The 20,996-nt window shown below is 38.2% G+C and overlaps 1 long non-coding RNA gene and 13 other non-coding genes across 14 annotated transcripts; 1 reads left to right on the top strand and 13 right to left on the bottom strand.

Annotated features, from left to right (window-relative positions):
* Positions 1–4,089: 4,089 nt before the first annotated feature.
* Positions 4,090–4,994, top strand: LOC147852307 (uncharacterized). The gene is made up of 2 exons (XR_015531465.1): positions 4,090–4,356; positions 4,673–4,994. It is a non-coding gene; the product is annotated as an uncharacterized LOC147852307 (long non-coding RNA).
* A 2,847-nt stretch (positions 4,995–7,841) lies between these two features.
* On the bottom strand, positions 7,842–7,914 carry TRNAR-CCU (transfer RNA arginine (anticodon CCU)). Its single transcript has one exon. It is a non-coding gene; the product is annotated as a tRNA-Arg (tRNA).
* A 1,318-nt stretch (positions 7,915–9,232) lies between these two features.
* On the bottom strand, positions 9,233–9,305 carry TRNAR-CCU (transfer RNA arginine (anticodon CCU)). The gene has a single exon. It is a non-coding gene; the product is annotated as a tRNA-Arg (tRNA).
* Positions 9,306–12,336: 3,031 nt separating this feature from the next.
* On the bottom strand, positions 12,337–12,409 carry TRNAR-CCU (transfer RNA arginine (anticodon CCU)). Its single transcript has one exon. It is a non-coding gene; the product is annotated as a tRNA-Arg (tRNA).
* A 459-nt stretch (positions 12,410–12,868) lies between these two features.
* On the bottom strand, positions 12,869–12,941 carry TRNAR-CCG (transfer RNA arginine (anticodon CCG)). The gene has a single exon. It is a non-coding gene; the product is annotated as a tRNA-Arg (tRNA).
* Positions 12,942–13,400: 459 nt separating this feature from the next.
* On the bottom strand, positions 13,401–13,473 carry TRNAR-CCU (transfer RNA arginine (anticodon CCU)). The gene has a single exon. It is a non-coding gene; the product is annotated as a tRNA-Arg (tRNA).
* Positions 13,474–13,638: 165 nt separating this feature from the next.
* On the bottom strand, positions 13,639–13,711 carry TRNAR-CCU (transfer RNA arginine (anticodon CCU)). Its single transcript has one exon. It is a non-coding gene; the product is annotated as a tRNA-Arg (tRNA).
* Positions 13,712–13,903: 192 nt separating this feature from the next.
* TRNAR-CCU (transfer RNA arginine (anticodon CCU)) lies at positions 13,904–13,976 on the bottom strand. Its single transcript has one exon. It is a non-coding gene; the product is annotated as a tRNA-Arg (tRNA).
* Positions 13,977–14,435: 459 nt separating this feature from the next.
* Positions 14,436–14,508, bottom strand: TRNAR-CCU (transfer RNA arginine (anticodon CCU)). The gene has a single exon. It is a non-coding gene; the product is annotated as a tRNA-Arg (tRNA).
* A 1,473-nt stretch (positions 14,509–15,981) lies between these two features.
* On the bottom strand, positions 15,982–16,054 carry TRNAM-CAU (transfer RNA methionine (anticodon CAU)). Its single transcript has one exon. It is a non-coding gene; the product is annotated as a tRNA-Met (tRNA).
* A 1,965-nt stretch (positions 16,055–18,019) lies between these two features.
* Positions 18,020–18,092, bottom strand: TRNAR-CCU (transfer RNA arginine (anticodon CCU)). The gene has a single exon. It is a non-coding gene; the product is annotated as a tRNA-Arg (tRNA).
* A 1,072-nt stretch (positions 18,093–19,164) lies between these two features.
* TRNAR-CCU (transfer RNA arginine (anticodon CCU)) lies at positions 19,165–19,237 on the bottom strand. The gene has a single exon. It is a non-coding gene; the product is annotated as a tRNA-Arg (tRNA).
* Positions 19,238–20,497: 1,260 nt separating this feature from the next.
* On the bottom strand, positions 20,498–20,570 carry TRNAR-CCU (transfer RNA arginine (anticodon CCU)). Its single transcript has one exon. It is a non-coding gene; the product is annotated as a tRNA-Arg (tRNA).
* A 165-nt stretch (positions 20,571–20,735) lies between these two features.
* TRNAR-CCU (transfer RNA arginine (anticodon CCU)) lies at positions 20,736–20,808 on the bottom strand. The gene has a single exon. It is a non-coding gene; the product is annotated as a tRNA-Arg (tRNA).
* Positions 20,809–20,996: the final 188 nt, after the last annotated feature.

Below are 20,996 nucleotides of genomic sequence, written 5' to 3' on the forward strand. Positions count from 1 at the left end.
AGGAAGCCGAGGAGATGGTTTACGCGCAAGGAAAAAGGGAAGAAGAAGATGCCAGAGTACGGCACGGATAAGGGCGATTCGGATCGACGCGAATCCGACTTCGAGAAGAGCGATGACGGGCCTTCGAGAGCGAAGTCCGCATTGGCCGAGAAAGCCTCAACATCGGCTAATGAGCAATTACACCGATCTACCCGCTAGAAGAACCCTGTTGTGCGGTTCGGATACAACGAGTACATGGTGCATCATTATGCGTACATGACGCGTGTAGCGGAAGTGCGTGAACCGGAGAGCTACGCAGAAGTGGTGATGGATGCAAATTGGCGTGCCACAATGGAGGAGGAGATGCGCGTATTTGCGGAGAATGAAACCTGGGAACTGGTTGACGCACCGAAGGGTGTGAAGCCGATCGGATGTAGGTGAAATTGACCGCGTAAAGCTCTAGCTCGCGACATCATTTGACATGAAGGACCTGGGGGACCTTCATTACTTCCTCGGGATTGAAGTGATCCGTACCCCTGAAGGCATACTGATCAGCCAACGACATTACGTCTAGTTCGGGATGGCAGATTGTAAGTCCGTCTCGACTCCTCTGGATAGAACCGTCAAGCTTCACCCCGACTCCGGAAAGGTTTACGACCCGAAGAGGTTTCAACAGATTGTCGGAAGCCTCATATACTTAACTATCACTCGACCAGACGTCAGTTACCCAGTTGGTGTGATTAGTCAGTTCATGGAGCGGCCAACTGAGGAGCACCTTCAGTGCGCACAACGTGTACTCCGGTACGTCAGTGACACTAAGGACCGGGGGCTACTATATCGGATTGATACTGCGCGTAGTTGGTCAGCTACACTGATGCTGATTGGGCCGGAAATGCCAGCGATCGCCGATCCACATCCGGATTCGCGTTCTCTCTTGGGAGCGTCGCGATTGCGTGGAGTAGCAAGAAGCAACCAACAATTGCACTGTCGAGCACCGAAGCCGAGTATAGAGGAGCGACTGTTGCAACATGCGATGCCATCTAGCTGAAATGGCTACTTAAGGATCTGCAAGTGGAGGTGTCCGATCCGTTGACGAGCACACATGCCGACCGGAAGGGTCGAGGCGCACGGAATCGAACAGGACGAGGAGCGCGAGTGAGGTGTGAAGCTAGAAGAAACCGGAGAGGTGATTTGGAAGAATTAGAAGAGCCTCAAGTTGAGCTTGAGGGGGGGAGTGTTGAGATACAAGTTGAACATTGGCCGGACCGGTGCGTAAACCGGTGTGCAAACTGGTGCGCAACGAGAAGCCGTAGTGGTGCATTAACTACGAGGCCGTTGGAAAGATATTCTGTGTAGGAATATCTTTTGGGAGTTAGTGTAGAGCTTAGTTATGAGCATTGAAGTACGTGTTAGTACTTTTGTCAGTCCGTATGGACTTGTATAAAAGTGCTCACTGAGCACATGCTATGTACAAACTGAGTATCATTATTTTGAATAGAGTTGTGTGTATTGACTCTCTCTCCCTCTCTCTCCCGCGTACTGTGTGTGTCCAATCTTTCCATTAAACCTGTGTTTTTCCTACGTTCGGTTTTCTGTTGCTTCCGCACGTTGTTCTTTTTACAGACTTAGTCCAACATATGAATGGTCGTGGTAGTTCGGATAGTTGGGGATGTGTGGCTGAATCTGTGTGGAGGTTTTCTAACATGTCGTGAATTCCTATATGTTTGGTTTTTTGTTGCTTCCGCACGTTGTTCTTTTTACAGACTTAGTCCAACATATGAATGGTCGTGGTAGTTCGGATAGTTGGGGATGTGTGGCTGAATCTGCGTGGAGGTTTTCTAGCATGTCGTGAATTCCTAATGTAGGGGTATCTTTCGTATACCTAAGTTTGAAGATGACAGGTATAAGTGTACTTTTAGGTTTTCTACTAAATACAAGTGATTTCCTAGCGCTAAATAGGACCTTTTTTATAATTCTCTAATATAAAAGAAAGGGGATATCCTCTCTTAACTAATCTACTAAAAAAAAGTTTTCTCATTCGAAGGAAACCTAAGGGGGTACTTTCTCTAATTAGGTATCGTTTTAGTTCATTAATAATAAAATGACGTTTTAAATGAAGGGGGTGAATTGACGAGAATGAGAGATATTGGTAGGAATTTTGGGGCTTTTAGTAGCAATTAAAGGAGAAATCTAAATTCTTTAGGTTAATCCATCAATCTAAGAATGGTAATCTAAAGGGAGAAGTGGTGATGGTAATTTTGATGCAATTATTAGTGGAGGTGTTATAGAACTGGAGGTAATTTTCTAATTCAGGTTTAGTACCCGTCCATATCCCGAATGCATCATCTATATATCTAGTGAAATAGAAAAGATTAGGGTGTGATGGTTGGGAGTTCTCTAAGTGAGCTAAGAATAGGCATGCATAAACTACAGAAAAATTACGACCCATGGTTGTACCCTTGACTTGTTGATAGATCATGTTATCAAAGGATAGAAAGTGATATTCTAACGTGAGTGCACTAAGTGTATAAATAAGGTTATTTTTAGAAGATGAAAAATGTCGGGTAATCATTTTTCGTAAAGCTTGAAGTACTAACTTAGGGGGTATGCTGAGATATAAAGATTCAACATCAAAGGTAAAGATAAAGCTATTAGGGGGTGGGTTGAGATGTTCTAAAGTCTAGACAAGGGAATGTGAGTCTTTCAAATATTGCTTCTGAAGGAGAAGGATAGGCATGAGTTGGCGGTGAAGCCATTTTAATGTTTGTTCAAAAAGGGAGTTATTGTATGAGCAAATAGATCTAAAACCTATTGGGTTTTTATGGAGTTTTGGGAGGAAATAGATATTGCATACTAGGTACCCTTTTGAGGGTTTATGTAGTATGTAGTTGGTTTCTATGTTGGATAGGGTACCAAGATGGTTATTAACAATGCTTTTCAATCTATAGGATAACTCCTCAAGTGGATAGTGGGAGACTTTTTTATATGTGTTAGTATCAGAAAGGTGTTCTATAACTTTGTTATAGTACGTGTCCTTATCAAGTACACACACTCCAACATTTTTGTCACCAGGTAGGATTTTGATTTTGTTGTTTTTCTTAAGAGATTGTAAGGCTAGTGATAAGTGAGGTGCAATCCTAGTGGGTTTTAATTTGAGTGTATGAAGTGTGTCCCTAAAGACAGTTTGGTGTTTAGCTATAATGTTTTCTAGGGGAGTGTACTTAGTAGAAGGTTGCCAACTAGGGTTAGGTAGCTTAAAGGGATTTTGGGGCGAATTATCCACGTCTTTGAAAAAATGTTTAAGTCGAAGGGTCCTACTTAGGCTATCAAATTCTTTAAGTAGGGTAGGGGATGATGGTGGAGAAGATGGGAGGATGTGTTTCAAACCTAGGCTAAGGAGTTGTATCTCATGTTTAGAGAGGGAATAATTAGAGTGGTTGTGGATCCTACTAATCCTAGGTTTACTAAGGAGAGGCGTCCAAAATTTATTACGGGGTTTACTACTATGGGTCTTTTTCACATATGCGGAGAAGGAAAAATTAGATGTATGACGTCCTAACCACATGAAAGTATGAAAAGTAGAAGTAGTCTATCGAGAAGGTAGAAGAGATGTTTCACGGGATGTATGACGTGCCAAAACTGTTTACTATCCCGTTTGGCACGCCTAGCTACACGTTTTTTGTCCTAACATTATTACATGGGAAAGTTTGTAGTTTTGTGGGAAGGGGGCGATTATTGTGAGTACAGATAGGTTGCTTTCTATGAGGGATTTCATATATGTGTGGGGGAAATTTAGAGGGTGGGGTAGAATATTGAAATCTACTAGAAGTAGAAGGGGAGGGGAGGGGGGTATGTGTAGGAAATGCATGAAAAGGGGGAGGGGTATAGTTTGGAAATAGGGAAACGTTGTGGGGGTTATTAGGGGGGAATAAGGGGAAATGCATAGGGGTATCGTTAAAAAATGAGGGAGGGGTATGATGGAGGTTTATAGAAAATAAAGGGGGGGCATGCATCAAATTTGTAGGAAGTAAGGTGGGGGGGGAGGGGCGTGATTAGGGTTAAACACATATGGGAAGTGTGAGAGTCTGTTTGAAATTGTTTGCAGGGGTGGGGTGGGGAGGAGAGGAGGAGGAGGAGGGCCGAGAGGGAAAGAGGAAGGTTGTTCGTGCCATGGCTTGCATGATCTCCTGCACAACTGCCATGGGGATACACTTCTTGTCTTCTGTTGGCACATGTGCCGCTTCCATAAGATGTACGGCCTTCGCATTGGATGGACCTCCCATATCGGCCAATAGGATAATCATCATCACGGCTCATGTAGCCGCCGTTATGGTGTGACAGTCGTCCACCATCACCACACGTGTAGCCGCTATCGAAGTAGGATCTTCGCTCTCTATTGTATCCTTCTAATTCAAATTTTGGCAACGTATGGTGGTGATGTATAGGCCATGGGTGTGCCTTGTGAGAGGCTGAAATATGTTGGTTTGAATTTCATTCGATGTGAGGATGTTGAACAGATGCTCTTCGTGGGTATATCGCTTCCGCTGTGCACGAGGGAACCGTGTGCCCTAGATGGTTAGTTGGGTTGTAGATAGGATTAAAGAAAGGGCGGTTAGGGTTATAAAGTAGGACTTGTGGGCCATAATGGTTTTGATGAGGATTTCTACTTACTTGATTATTTGTTATGTTGCAGATGTATTGTGGGAGGAGGTTGCGGTGGTTCAATGATCGAGGATTTCTTTTTGCTGGAAAATTAGGGTTAGGGTTAGGGTTAGCAATAGGGTTAGATTTTTGAAAGGGATCAGGTTGTAGGTTCTTTGTAGAGGATTTTAGTTTGGGGTTGGGGTTAGTGTTAGAGTTAGCGTTAGCGTTAGCTTTAGGGTTAGGTTTTTGAATGGGATAATTTGTTGAGGATTTCTTTGGTTTTTCACTCCCAATGTAGTTTGGAGTTGTAAAGGGAATGTTATTAACATTATACTCTTCATTATCACTCAACTCTAAGTCGATTTCTACAACATTGTTTATATCGTTAATGTTGTGCATGCTAGTCTTTGCTTTGTCTCTACTAATAGTGGCCTTCTTTCTAATAGCCGCGGTAATAGAATAAGTAACTGCTACTTCATCACAAGCTCTAAGGATTTCTGTGCCAAACTCTTGCTGCCAATGTGCCATTCTATCTTGGAATGAATCAGGACCTACTAGTGATGTTACTTCTTGTATGAATGGGGGTTCTTACATTGTTTCCATTATTTTTACTATGTCGGTAAGAACTTGATTAGGAAAATCCTCTATGGCTTTGGTTAATGCGTGCACTAATAAGTCTAAATGCCGAATATAACATGTTGTAAGATCCTTGCAATATTGTGATGTGAGGGCTAGAAATTCTGTTCACAAGCTCGAATTGATCTCCTCATGACATATTGCTAATTTCGGTGGGTGAACCCTAAGACTATGAGGGGTGATGTCATGTGAGTTTAGATCACAGATACACTTATACGTATTCTTAGCTTCTTGTGTGCGCCTATATAGATGTTTAAATTCAGATACCACTTTATGCTTATAGTCTTCAAAGTGGTGTGAGGACATATATGAGTCGGAGGAATTTACCTTTTCATTGCTAGGATTAGAGTTGATGAAAGTTGGGGATAGTGTAGGGGTGCATTGTCATTTATTAGGACGTTTGTTGGTGTTTCTAGGTTTTGTTGGTATCAGTGTAGTTGATCCATCCCTGCAAAAGTCATGATCTGTTGTGGAGGGAACTCGGCATTAAATGGTGATTTGATGCGAGTCGAAGTATCACTATTGTGGGTTCCAAACTCCGATGATAATCCCTCCATAGGAACTAGGATAACAATTCTTGTTGTGACCGTAGCGTCGTGACCAGGAGTGCGAGCGAACTAGCACAACTATTGAGATGATATGGGAAGAGTAAGAAAAAAATAAAGCAATGATGCAAGTGAAACTAAGGTGAGTAGGATTAGAGGTGAACAAGAGTAAAAGAGAATGAGAGAATGAGATGAAAGAAGAAGAGAAGAGTGAGTGAGAAAAAAACGAAAAGCTTAAGAAAATTTCAATAGAGAGACTTTGTGCAAACCAGTTTCGCTCTAGGTAAAGCTCATCAGTGCCAAGGTCATTTACAACAAGAGGGTAGGTTTATATAGGGGGAAGAGAGAGAGAGAGAAAGAGAGAGAGAGGGGGAATAGGAGTTACATCTATACAAATCTCTAAATGCAAAATACCTCATTCATTTTGGTTACTTAGGACCTATCACACTATGACTTGTAGCTTCCATGGTAAACCCTTAATGCATACTACAAAAGTAAAGTTTTGCATTTGTTAGGTCCTAGAGCCACTTCTAGTTTGTGAAAATTTGATTTGACTATACGAGACCATAAATGTGGAGTATCTTAGTATTGTTACGCACATGAGATTGGTTAAAACTTGATCTTCGACACATAAACCAATCCCAGTCTTGTGAACCCAAATGACATTTTTGAACATTATTTCAATCCCACTAAGAAGGGATCGAACCTTCGACCTTTTGCTTAGGAAACAGACGCTCTATCCACTGAGCTACAAGTACGACATCCTTGTTACAAAAGAAAGGAACGACTATCCTATTAATTCTTCTAATTACTAATCAATGCATCTGAGTTGACGAATAAATAACCAATTTATGTGAAATGATTAATTAAAGCTCACAAATGAATCATCGTAATCGATTTTTAACGAAGTACTAAACATCTATACGAGTCTCTAAATGGAAAATACCTCATTCACTTTGGGTACTTGGAACCCATAACACTATGAATTTTTGCTTCTATGGTAAACCCTTCATGCATAATACAACAAGTAGAGTTTTGCATTTGTTTGGTCCTAGAGCCTCTTATAGTTTGTGAAAATTTGATTTCACTATACGACACCATAAATGTGGAGTATTGTTATGCACATGAGATTGGTTAAACATCGATCTTCAATACATAAACCAATTCCAGTCTTGTGAATAGAAATGAGATTTCTGATCATTATTTCAATCGCACTAGGAAGGGGTTGAAGCTTCGGCCATTTGCTTAGGAAACAAACACTCTGCTCTATCCACTAAGCTACAAGTGTGAAATCCTTGCTACAAAAGAAAGGGTCGACGATCCTATTAATTCTTCTAATTACTAATAAATGCATTTGAGTTAACGAATAAATAATCAATTTATGTGAAATACTTAATTAAAGTTCACAAATTAATCATCGTAATCGATCTCTAAGGAAGTACTAAACATCTAGCAAATCAGCCACATCGAGCGTTGTGAGTGCAAAGGACATAAAGGGTTATTTTTTCAATCGCACTAGGAAGGAGTCGAACTTGCGGCTTTCTGCTTAGGAAACACATGTTCTATCCACGGAGCTACAAGTGCGAAATTCTTGCTCCAAAGCAAACAGTCGACGATACTAATAATTCTTCTATTTACTAATCAATGCATCTGAGTTGACGAATAAATAATCAATTTATGTGAAATGATTAATTAAATCTCACCAATGAATCATCGTAATCAATTTTTTAGGCAGTAGTAAACATGTATATGAGTCTGTAAATGCAAAATACCTGATTCATTTTGGTTAGTTGGGAACCATTATACTATCACTTTCATAATAAAACCCTTAATGCATAATAAAACAGTAGACTTTTGCATTTGTTGGGTCCTAGAGCTACTTCTATTTTGTGAAAATTTGATTTGACTATACGAGACCATAAATGTGGAGTATCTTAGTATTGTTACGCACATGAGATTGGTTAAACCTCGATCTTCAACACATAAACCAAATCCAGTCTTGTGAAGCCAAATGAGATTTCTGATCATTATTTCAATTGCACTAGGAAGGGGTTGAACCTTCGGCCTTCTGCTTAGGAAACAGACGCTCTATGCACTGAGCTACAAGTGCGAAATTCTTGCTACAAATGAAAGGATCGACGATCCAATTAATTCTTCTAATTACTAATCAATGCATTTGAGTTGGCGAATTTATAATCAATTTATTTGAAATGCTTAATTAAAGCAAAGAAATGGATCATCGTAATCGAATTTTGAGGAAGTACTAAACATCAATATGAGACTCTAAATGCGAAATACCTCATTCATTTTGGTTACTTGGGACCCATGACACTATGACTTTTTGCTTCCATGGTAAACCCTGGATGCATAATACAACAATAGAGTTTTGCATTTGTTAGGTCCTACAACCACTTGTAGTCTGTGAAAATTTGATTTCACTATATGAGACCGTAATGTCAGGTCGTGAGAAATGAAGGAAAAGGCCAAGTGGAGGACGACGTAGACATTGTTACGCACATGACATTGATTAAACCTCGATTTTTGAAACATAAACCAATTCCAGTCTTGTGAACCCAAATGACATTTCTGATCATTATTTCAATCGCACTAGGAAGGAGTCACCTTCAGCCTTCGGATTACGAAACAGACGCTCTATCCATTGAGCTACAAGTGTGAAATCCTTGCTAGAAAAGTAAGGGCTGACGATCCTATTAATTCCTCTAATTACGAATGTACGCATCTCGGTTGACGAATAAATAAACAATTTATGTGAAATGCTTAATTAAAGTTCGTAGATGAATAATCATAATCGATTTAAGAGCAAGTAGTAAACATCTAGCACATAAGCCACATCCAGCGTTGTGAGTACAAAGGACATGAATGGTCATTTCTACAATAGCAATAGGATGGAGTCGAACGTTCGGCTTTCTGCTTACAAAACACACGGTCTATTCACTAAGCTACAAGTGCAAAATCCTTGCTCCAAAAGAAAGGTCGACAATCCTAATAATTTTTGTAATTACTAATCAATCCATCTAAGTTGACAAATAAATAACCAATTTATGTAAAATTATTAATCAAAGCTCACAAATGAATCATCGTAATCAATTTTGGAGGAAGTACTAAACATCTATACGAGTCTCTAAATGCAAAATACCTCATTCATTTTGGTTACTTGGGAACTATCACACTATCACTTTTTGCTTCCATGGTAAACCCTTAATGCATAATACAACAATAGAGTTTTGCATTTGTTGGGTCCAAGAGCCACTTCTATTTTGCGAAAATTTGATTTCACTATATGAGAACATAGATGTGGAGTATCTTAGTATTGTTATGCACATAAGATTGGTTAAACATCGATCTTCGACACATAAACCAATTCGAATCTTGTGAATACAAATGAGATTTCTGATAATTATGTCAATCGCGCTAGGAAGGGGTCGAACCTTCGACCTTTTGCTTAGGAAACAAACGCTCTATCCACTGAGCTACAAGTGCGAAATGCTTGCTCCAAAAGAAAGAGTCGATGATCCTATTAATTCTTTTATTCACTAATAAATGCATATGACTTGACGTATTTATAATCAAGTTATGTGAACTGCTTAATTAAAGCTCACATCTGAATCCTCGTAATCAATTTTTGAGGAAGTACTAAAAATTTATAGGAGTGTCTAAATGCGAAATACGTCATTCATTTTGGTTACTTGGGACCCATCACACTATGGCCTTTTGCATCCATGATCAACCCCTAATGTATAATACAAAAGTAGAGTTTTGCATTTGTTGGGTCCTCGAATAGCTCATAGTTTGTGAAAATTTGACTTCACTATACGAGACCATAAATGTGGAGTATCTTAGTATTGTTAGGCACATGAGATTGGTTAAACCTCAATCTTCGACATATAAACCAATCCAAGTCTTCTGAACCGAAATAACATATCTGATCATTATTTCAATCGCACTAGGAAGGGGTCGAACATTCGGCCTTCTGCTTAGGAAATAGATGCTGTATCCACTGAGCTATAAGTGCGAAATGCTAGCTCCAAAAGAAAGGGTCGTTTATCTTAATAATTCTTCTAATTACTAATAAATTCATACGAGACCATAAATGTGGAGTATATTAGTATTGTTCTCACATGAGATTGGTTAAACCTTGATCCTCGACATATAAACCAATCTAGTCATGTTAACCCAAATGACATTTCTGATCATTATTTCAATCGTACTAGGAAGGGGTCCAACCTTCGGCCTTCTGCTTAGGAAACAAATACTTTATCCAATGTTTCACAAGTGCGAAATCCTTGCTCCAAAGGAAAGGGTCGAAGATCCCTATTAATTCTTCTAATTACTAATAAATGCATCTGAATTGACAAATTTAGAATTAATTTATGTGAACTGCTTAATTAAAGCTCACAAATGAATCATCGTAATCGATTTTTGAGGAAGTACTGAAAATCTATGAGTGGATAAATGTGAAATACCTCATTCATCTTGGTTACTTACGACCCATCACACTGTGACTTTTTGCTTTCATGGTAAACCCTTAATGTGTAATACAACAGTAGAGTTTTGCATTTGTTGGGTCCTACAACCACTTATAGTCAACTTGTAATTACTAATAAATGCATCTCAGTTGACGTATTTATAATCAATTGATGTGAACTAAATTAAAGCTCACAACTGAATCCTCGTAATCGATTTTTGAGGAAGTACGGGAAATCTATAGGAGTGTCGAAATTGGAAATACCTTATTCATTTTGCTTACTTGGGACCCATCACACTATGACTTTTTGCTTCATTGGTAAACCCTTAATCCTTAATACAGAAGTAGAGTTTTGCATTTGTTGGGTCCTACAACTGCTTATAGTTTGTGAAAATGTGATTTGACTATACGAGACCATAAATGTGGAGGATCTTAGTATTGTTAAGCACATGAGATTGGTTAAACCTCAATCTTTGACACATAAACCAATTCTAGTCTTCTGAACCGAAATGACATATTTGATCATTATTACGCTCACACTAGGAAGAGGTCGAACCGTCGGCCTTCTGCTTAGGAAACATACGCTCTATCCAATGAGTTACAAGTGTGAAATGCTTGCTCGAAAAGAAAGGGTAGATTATCCTATTTATTCTTCTAATTACTAATAAATGCATATGAGTTGACGTATTTAGAATTAATTTTTGTGAACTGCTTAATTAAAGTTCACAACTAAATCCTCGTAATCGATTTTTGAGGAAGTACTAAAAATCTATTGGAGTGTCTAAATCAGAAATACCTTATTCATGTTGGTTACTTGGGACACATCACACTATGAATTTTTGCTTCATTGGTAAACCCTTAATGTATAATACAGAAGTAGAGTTTTGCATTTGTCGGGTCCTACAACCGCTTATAGTTTGTGAAAATGTGATTTGACTATACGAGACCATAAATGTAGACGATCTTAGTATTGTTAGGCAAATGAGATTGGTTAAACCTCAATCTTCGACATATAAACCAATTCAAGTCTTCTGAACCGAAATGAAATATCTGATCATTATTTCAATCGCACTAGGAAGGGGATCGAACCTTCGGTCTTGTGCTTAGGAAAACAAACGCTCTATCCACTGAGCTACAAATGCGAAATACTTCCCCCACTAGAGAGGGTCGATTATCCTATTAATTTCTCTAATTACTAACAAATGCAGTCTTGTGAAGCCAAATGACTTTTTTGATTATTATTTCAATCACACTAAGAAGGGGTCGAACCTTCGGTCTTTTGCTTAGGAAACAGACCCTCTATCCACTAAGCTACAAGTGCGAAATGCTTGCTTCTAAAGAAAGAGTCGATGATCCTATTAATTCGGCTAACAATACTAAGATACTCCACGACACAATAAATGTGGAGTATATGAGTATTGTTACGCACATGAGATTGGTTAAACGTCGATCTTCGACACATAAAGCAATTCAATTCTTCTAAACCGAAATGACATATCTAATCATTATTTCAGTCGCACTAGGAAGGGGTCGAGCCTTCGGCCTTTTGCTTAGGAACCAGACGCTCTATCCAGTGAGCTACAAGTGCGAAATCCTTGCTCCCAAAGAAAGAGTGGATGATCCTATTATTCTTCTTATTACTAAGAAATCCATACGAGACAATAAATGTGGAGTATATGAGTATTGTTACGCACATGGGATTGGTTAAACTTCGATCTTTGACACCTAAACGAATTCTGGTCTAATGAACCGAAATGACATTTCTGATCATTATTTTAGGCGCACTAGGAAGGGGTCGAACCTTCGGCCTTCTGCTTACGAACCAGACGCTCTATCCAGTGAGCTACAAGTGTGAAATCCTTGCTCCCAAAGAAAGAGTCGATGATCCTATTAATTCTTCTTATTACTAAGAAATCCATATGAGATAATAAATGTGGAGTATATGAGTATTGTTACGCACATGAGATTGGTTAAACTTCGATCTTTGACACATAAACGAATTCTACTCTAATGAACCGAAATGACATTTCTGATTATTATTTCAGGCACACTAGGAAGGGGTCGAACCTTCGGCCTTCTGCTTAGGAAACAGGCGCTCTATCCACTGAGCTACAAGTGCGAAATGCTTGCTCCAAAAGAAAGAGTCAATGATTCTATTAATTCTTCTAATTAATAATAAATGCATCTGAGTTGATGTATTTATAATCAATTTATGTGAACTGCTTAATTAAAGCTCACAAATGAATCATCGTCATCGATTTTTGAGGAACTACGAGAAATCTATATGAGTGGCTAAATGCGAAATACCTCATTCATTTTGGTTACCTGGGACACATTACACTGTGACTTTTTGCTCTGATGGGAAACCCTTACTGCGTAATACAACTCTCGAGTTTTGCATTTGTTGTGTCCTAGAAGCACCCATAGTTTTTGGAAATTTGTTTTTACTATACGTGCCCATAAATGTGGAGTATCTTAGTATTCTTACGCACATTAGATTGGTTAAACCTCCAACTTCGACATATAAACCAATTCCAGTCTTGTTAACACAAATGACATTTCTGATCATTATGTCAATCGCATTAGGAAGGGGTCGAACCTTCGGCCTTATGTTTCGGAAACAAACGCTCTATCCACTGAGCTACAAGTGCGAAATGCTTGCTCCAAAAGAAAGAGTCGATGATCCTATTAATTGTTGTAATTAATAATCAATGCATTTGAGTTGACGTATTTATAATCAATTTATGTGGACTGCTTAATTAAAGCTCACAAATGAATATTCGTCATCGCTTTCTGAGGAAGTACGAGAAATCTATCTGAGTGGCTAAATGCGAAATACCTCATTCATTTTGGTTACTTGGGACCCATTCCAATCTGACTTTTTGCTCTCATGGTAAACCCTTAATGCGTAATACAACTCTAGAGTTTTGCATTTGTTGTGTCCTAGAACTACCCATAGTTTTTGGAAATTTGTTTTTACTATACGAGACCATAAATGTGGAGTATCTTAGTATTGTTACACACATTAGATTGGTTAAACCTCCAACTTCGACATATAAACCAATTCCAATCTTGTTAACCCAAATGACATTTATGATCATTATTTCAATCGCACTAGGAAGGGGTCGAACCTTCGGCCTTCTGCTTAGGAAACATACGCTCTATCCACTGAGCTACAAGTGTGAAATCCTATTAATTCATCTTATTACTAAGAAATACATACGAGACAATAAATGTGGAGTATATGAGTATTGTTACGCACATGAGATTGGTTAAACGTCGATCTTCGACACATAAAGCAATTCAGTTCTTCTAAACCGAAATGACATATCTAATTATTATTTCAGTCGCACTAGGAAGGGGTCGAACCTTCGGCCTTCTACATAGGAACCAGACGCTCTATCCACTGAGCTACAAGTGCGAAATCCTTGCTCCAAAGAAAGAGTCGATGATCCTATTAATTCTTCTTATTACTAAGAAATCCATACGAGACAATAAATGTGGAGTATATGAGTATTGTTACGCACATGGAATTGGTTAAACTTCGATGTTTGACACCTAAACGAATTTTGGTCTAATGAACCGAAATGACATTTCTGATCATTATTTCAAGCGCACTAGGAAGGGGTCGAACCTTCGGCCTTCTGCTTAGGAAACAGACGCTCTATCCACTGAGCTACAAGTGCGAAATCCTTGCTCCCAAAGAAAGAGTCGATGATCCTATTAATTCTCATTATTACGAAGAAATCCATACGAGACAATAAATGTGGAGTATATGAGTATTGTTACGCACATGAGATTGGTTAAACTTCGATCTTTGACACCTAAACGAATTCTAGTCTAATGAACCGAAATAACATTTCTGATCATTATTTCAAGCGCACTAGGAAGGGGTCGAACCCTCGGCCTTGTCCTTAGGAAATAGACGCTCTATCCACTGAGCTACAAGTGCGAAATCCTTGCTCCCAAAGGAAGAGTTGAGGATCCTATTAATTCTTCTTATTACTAAGAAATGCATACGAGACAATTAATGTGGAGTATATGAGTATTGTTACACACATGAGATTGGTTAAACTTCGATCTTTGACACATAAACGAATTTTAGTCTAATGAACCGAAATAACATTTCTGATCATTATTTCAAGCGCACTAGGAAGGGGTCTAACCTTCGGCCTTCTGCTTAGGAAATAGACGCTCTATCCACTGAGCTACAAGTGCGAAATGCTTGGTCCAAAAGATCGAGTCAATGATTCTATTAATTCTTCTAATTAATAATAAATGCATCTGAGTTGACGTATTTATAATCAATTTATGTGAACTGCGTAATTAAAGCTCACAAATGAATCATCGTCCTGAATGGATTTTTGAGGAGGTATTGTAAATCTATATGCGTGGATAAATGCCAAATACCTCCTTCTTTTTGGTTTCTTGGGACCCATTCCAGAGTGTCTTTTTGCTTTAATGGTAAACCCGTAATGCGCAATACAACAATAGTGTTTTGCATTTGTTGTGTCCTAGAACCACTTATATTTTTCGGAAGATAATTTTTACTATATGAGACCATAAAAGTGGAGTATCTTAGTATTGTTAGCCAAATGAGATTGGTTAAACCTCGATCTTCGACGCATAAAGCAATTCAGTTCTTCTAAACCGAAATGACATATCTAATCATTATTTGAGTCACACTAGGAAGGGGTCTAACCTTCGGCCTTGTGCTTAGGAACCAGACGCTCTATCCACTGAGCTACAAGTGCGAAATCCTTGCTCCCAGAGAAAGAGTCGATGATCCTATTAATTCTCCTTATTACTAAGAAATGTATACGAGACAATAAATGTGGAGTATATGAGTATTGTTACGCACATGAGATTGGTTAAACGTCGATCTTCGACACATAAAGCAATTCAGTTCTTCTAAACCGAAATTGCATATCTAATCATTATTTCAGTTGCACTAGGAAGGGGTCGAACCTTCGTCCTTTTGCTTAGGAACAAGACACTCTATCCACTGAGCTACAATTGCGAAATCCTTGCTCCCAAAGAAAGAGTCGATGATCCTATGAATTCTTCTTATTACTAAGAAATGTATACCAGACAATAAATGTGGAGTATATGAGTATTGTTACGCACATGAGAATGGTTAAACGTCGATCTTCGACACAGAAAGCAATTTAGTTCTTCTAAACCGAAATGACATATCTAATCATTATTTGAATCGCACTAGGAAAGGGTCGAACCTTCGGCCTTCTGCTTAGGAACCAGACGCTCTATCCATTGAGCTACAAGTGTGAAATCCTTGCTCCCAAAGAAAGATTCGATGATCCTATTAATTCTTCTAATTAATAATAAATGCATCTGAGTTGACGTATTTATAATCAATTTATGTGAACTTCTAAATTAGAGCTCACAAATGAATCATCGTCATCGATTTCTAAGGAACTACGAGAAATCTATATGAGTGGCTAAATGCGAAATACCTAATTCATTTTGGTTACCTGGGCCCCATTACACTATGACTTTTTGCTCTAATGGTAAACCCTTAATGCGTAATACAACAGTAGAGTTTTGCATTTGTTGGGTCCTACAACCACTTATAGTCAACTTGTAATTACTAATAAATGCATCTCAGTTGACGTATTTATAAGCAATTCAGTTCTTCTAAACCGAAATGACATATCTAATCATTATTTCAGTTGCACTAGGAAGGGGTCGAACCTTCGGCCGTCTGCTTATGAAGCAGACGCTCTATCCACTGAGCTACAAGTGCGAAATCCTTGCCCCCAAAGAAAGAGTGGATGATCCTATTAATTCTTCTTATTACTAAGAAATGTATACGAGAAAATAAATGTGGAGTATATGAGTATTGTTACGCACATGAGAATGGTTAAACATCAATCTTCGACACAGAAAGCAATTCAGTTCTTCTAAACCGAAATGACATATCTAATCATTATTTCAGTCGCACTAGGAAAGGGTCGAACCTTCGGCCTTCTGCTTAGGAACCAGACGCTCTATCCATTGAGCTACAAGTGTGAAATCCTTGCTCCCATAGAAAGGGTTGATCATCCTATTAATTCTTCTAATTAATAATAAATGCATCTGAGTTGACGTATTTATAATCAATTTATGTGAACTGCTAAATTAGAGCTCACAGATGAATCATCGTCATCGATTTCTAAGGAACTATGAGAAATCTATATGAGTGGCTAAATGCGAAATACCTAATTCATTTTGGTTACCTGGGCCCCATTACACTGTGACTTTTGCTCTGATGGTAAACCCTTAATGCGTAATACAACAGTAGAGTTTTGCATTTGTTGGGTCCTACAACCACTTATAGTCAACTTGTAATTACTAATAAATGCATCTCAGTTGACGTATTTATAATCAATTGATGTGAACTAAATTAAAGCTCACAACTGAATCCTCGTAATCGATTTTTGAGGAAGTACGGGAAATCTATAGGAGTGTCGCAATTGGAAATACCTTATTCATTTTGCTTAATTGGGACCCATCACACTATGACTTTTTGCTTCATTGGTAAACCCTTAATCCTTAATACAGAAGTAGAGTTTTGCATTTGTTGGGTCCTACAACTGCTTATAGTTTGTGAAAATGTGATTTGACTATACGAGACCATAAATGTGGAGGATCTTAGTATTGTTAAGCACATGAGATTGGTTAAACCTCAATTTTTGACACATAAACCAATTCTAGTCTTCTGAACCGAAATGACATATGTGATCATTATTACGCTCGCACTAGGAAGAGGTGGAACCGTCGGCCTTCTGATTAGGAAACAGACGCTCTATCCAATGAGTTGACGAAATGCTTGCTCGAAAGGAAAGGGTAGATTATCCTATTTATTCTTCTAATTACTAATAAATGCATATGAGTTGACGTATTTATAATTAATTTTTGTGAACTGCTTAATTAAAGTTCACAACTAAATCCTCGTAATCGATTTTTGAGGAAGTACTAAAAATCTATTGGAGTGTCTAAATCTGAAATACCTCATTCATGTTGGTTGCTTGGGACACATCACACTATGAATTTTTGCTTCATTGGTAAACCCCTAATGTATAATACAGAAGTAGAGTTTTGCATTTGTCGGGTCCTACAACCGCTTATAGTTTGTGAAAATGTGATTTGACTATACGAGACCATAAATGTAGACGATCTTAGTATTGTTAGGCAAATGAGATTGGTTAAACCTCAATCTTCGACATATAAACCAATTCAAGTCTTTTGAACCGAAATGAAATATCTGATCATTATTTCAATCGTACTAGGAAGGGGGTCGAACCTTCGGTTTTGTGCTTAGGAAAACAAACACTCTATACACTGAGCTACAAATGCGAAACAATTTCCCCACTAGAGAGGGTCGATTATCCTATTAATTTTTCTAATTACTAAAAAATGCAGTCCTGTGAACCGAAATGACATTTCTGATCATTATTTCAATCACACGAAGAAGGGGTCGAACCTTCGGTCTTTTGCTTAGGAAACAAACGCTCTATCCACTAAGTTACAAGTGCGAAATGCTTGCTTCTAAAGAAAGAGTCGATGATCCTATTAATTCGCCTAACAATACTAAGATACTCCACGAGACAATAAATGTGGAGTATATGAGTATTGTTCCGCACATTAGATTGGTTAAACGTCGATCTTCGACACATAAAGCAATTCAGTTCTTCTAAACCGAAATGACATATCTAATCATTATTTCAGTCGCACTAGGAAGGGGTCGAACCTTCGGCCTTCTGCTTAGGAACCAGACGCTCTATCCAGTGAGCTACAAGTGCGAAATCCTTGCTCCCAAAGAAAGAGTCGATGATCCTATTCATTCTTCTTATTACTAAGAAATCCATACGAGACAATAAATGTGGAGTATATGAGTATTGTTACGCACATGAGAATGGTTAAACGTCGTTCTTCGACACAGAAAGCAATTCAGTTCTTCTAAACCGAAATGACATATCTAATCATTATTTCTAAACCGAACAGCTTAATTAAAGCTCCCAAATGAATATTCGTCATCGCTTTCTGAGGAAGTTCGAGAAATCCATCTGAGTGGCTAAATGCGAAATACCTCATTCATTTTGGTTACTTGGGACCCATTCCAATGTGACTTTTTGCTCTCATGTAAACCCTTAATGCGTAATACAACTCTAGAGTTTTGCATTTGTTGTGTCCTAGAACTACCCATAGTTTTTGGAAATTTGTTTTTAGCACACAAGACCATAAATGTGAAGTATCTTAGTATTGTTACGCACATTAGATTGGTTAAACCTCCAACTTCGACATATAAACCAATTCCAATCTTGTTAACCCAAATCACATTTATGATCATTATTTCAATCGCACTAGGAAGGGGTCGAACCTTCGGCCTTCTACTTAGGAAACAGACACTTTATCCGCTAAGCTACAAGTACGAAATGTTTGCTCCGAAAGAAAGAGTCGGTGGTCTTATTAATTATTTTAATTAATAATAAATGGATCTGAGTTGACGTATTTATAATCAATTTATGTGGACTTCTTAAATACAACTCACAATCGAATACTCGTAATTGATTTTTGAGGAAGTACGGAAAATCTATAGGAGTGTCTAAATAAGAAATACCTTATTCATTTTGGTTACTTGCAACCCATCACACTGAGTTTTTGCTTCCATGGTAATCCTTTAATGCATAATACAGAAGTAGAGTTTTGCATTTGTTGGGTCCTCGAACTGCTTAGAGTTTGACTATACGAGACCATAAATATGGAATATCTTAGTAATGTTACGCACATGAGATTGGTTAAACCTGAATTTTCGACACATAAAGCAATTCAGTTCTTCTGAACCGAAATGACATATCTAATCATTATTTCAGTCGTACTAGGAAGGGGTCGAACCTTCGGCCTTCTGCTTAGGAAATAGACGCTCTTTCCACTGAGCTACAAGTGCGAAATCCTTGCTCCCAAAGAAAGAGTCGATGATCCTATTAATTCTTCTAAATATTAATAAATGCATCTGAGTTGAAGTATTTAAAATCAATTTATGTGAACTGCCTAATTAAAGCTCACAAATGAATCATCGTCCTGAATGGATTTTTGAGGAGGTATTGTAAATCTATATGAGTGGATAAATACCAAATACCTCCTTCTTTTTGGTTCCTTGGGACCCATTCCAGAGTGTCTTTTTGCTTTAATGGTAAACCCGTCATGCGCAATACAACAATAGTGTTTTGCATTTGTTGTGTCGTGGAACCACTTATATTTTTTGGAAAATTATTTTTACTATATGAGACCATAAAAGTGGAGTATCTTAGTATTGTTAGCCAAATGAGATTGGTTAAACCTGGATCTTCGACGCATAAACGAATTCCAGTCTAATGAACCGAAATGACATTTCTGATCATTATTTCAATCGCACTAGCAAGAGGTCGAACTGTCGGCCTTCTGCTTAGGAAACTGGCGTTCTATCGACTGAGCTACAAGTGCAAAATTCTTGCTTCGAAAGAAAGAGTCAATGGTCCTATTAATTCTTCTATGTATTAATAAATGCATCTGAGTTGAAGTATTTAAAATCAATTTATGTGGATTGCTTAATTACAACTCACGACTGAATCCTCATAATTAATTTTTGAGGAAGTACGGAAAATCTATAGGAGTGTCTACATTCGAAATACCTCATTCATTTTGGTTACTTGCGACCCATCACACTATGAGTTTTTGCTTCCATGGTAATCCTTTAATACAGAATATAGAAGTGGAGTTTGCAGTCGTTGGGTCCTAGAACCGCTTATAATTTGTGAAAATTTGATTTCACTATAGGAGACCATAAACATGGAATATCTTAGTATTGTTACGCACATGAGATTGGTTAAACGTGGATCTTCGACACATAATGCAATTCAGTTCTTCTAAACCGAAATGACATATCTAATCATTATTTGAGTCACACTAGGAAGGGGTCGACCCTTCGGCCTTCTGCTTAGGAACCAGACGCTCTATCCACTGAGCTACAAGTGCGAAATCCTTGCTCCCAAAGAAAGAGTCGATGATCCTATTAATTCATCTTATTACTAAGAAATCCATACGAGACAATAAATGTGGAGTATATGAGTATTGTTACGCACATGAGATTGGTTAAACGTCGATCTTTGACACGTAAACGAATTCTAGTCTAATGAACCGAAATGACATTTCTGATCATTATTTCAAGCACACTAGGAAGGGGTCGAACATTCGGCCTTCTGCTTAGGAAACAGACGCTCTATCCACTGAGCTACAAGTGTGAAATCCTATAAATTCATCTTATTACTAAGAAATGCATACGAGACAATAAATGTGGAGTATATGAGTATTGTTACGCACATGAGATTGGTTAAATGTCGATCTTCGACACATAAATCAATTCAGTTCTTTTTAACCAAAATGACATATCTAATCATTATTTCAGTCGCACTAGGAAGGGGTCGAACCTTCGGCCTTCTGCTTAGGAACCAGACGCTCTATCCACTAAGCTACAAGTGCGAAATCCTTGCTCCCAAAGAAAGAGTCGATGATCCTATTCATTCTTCTTATTACTAAGAAAACCCATACGCGACAATAAATGTGGAGTATATGAGTATTGTTACGCACATGAGATTGGTTAAACTTCGATCTTTGAAACCTAAACGAATTCTGGTCTAATGAACCGAAATGACATTTCTGATCATTAT

Source organism: Azolla caroliniana, unplaced genomic scaffold (genome assembly GCF_043228905.1).
Source record: "Azolla caroliniana isolate FFs.n. ecotype wild unplaced genomic scaffold, voAzoCaro1.0.p SCAF_18, whole genome shotgun sequence".
Lineage (NCBI taxonomy): Eukaryota > Viridiplantae > Streptophyta > Polypodiopsida > Salviniales > Salviniaceae > Azolla > Azolla caroliniana.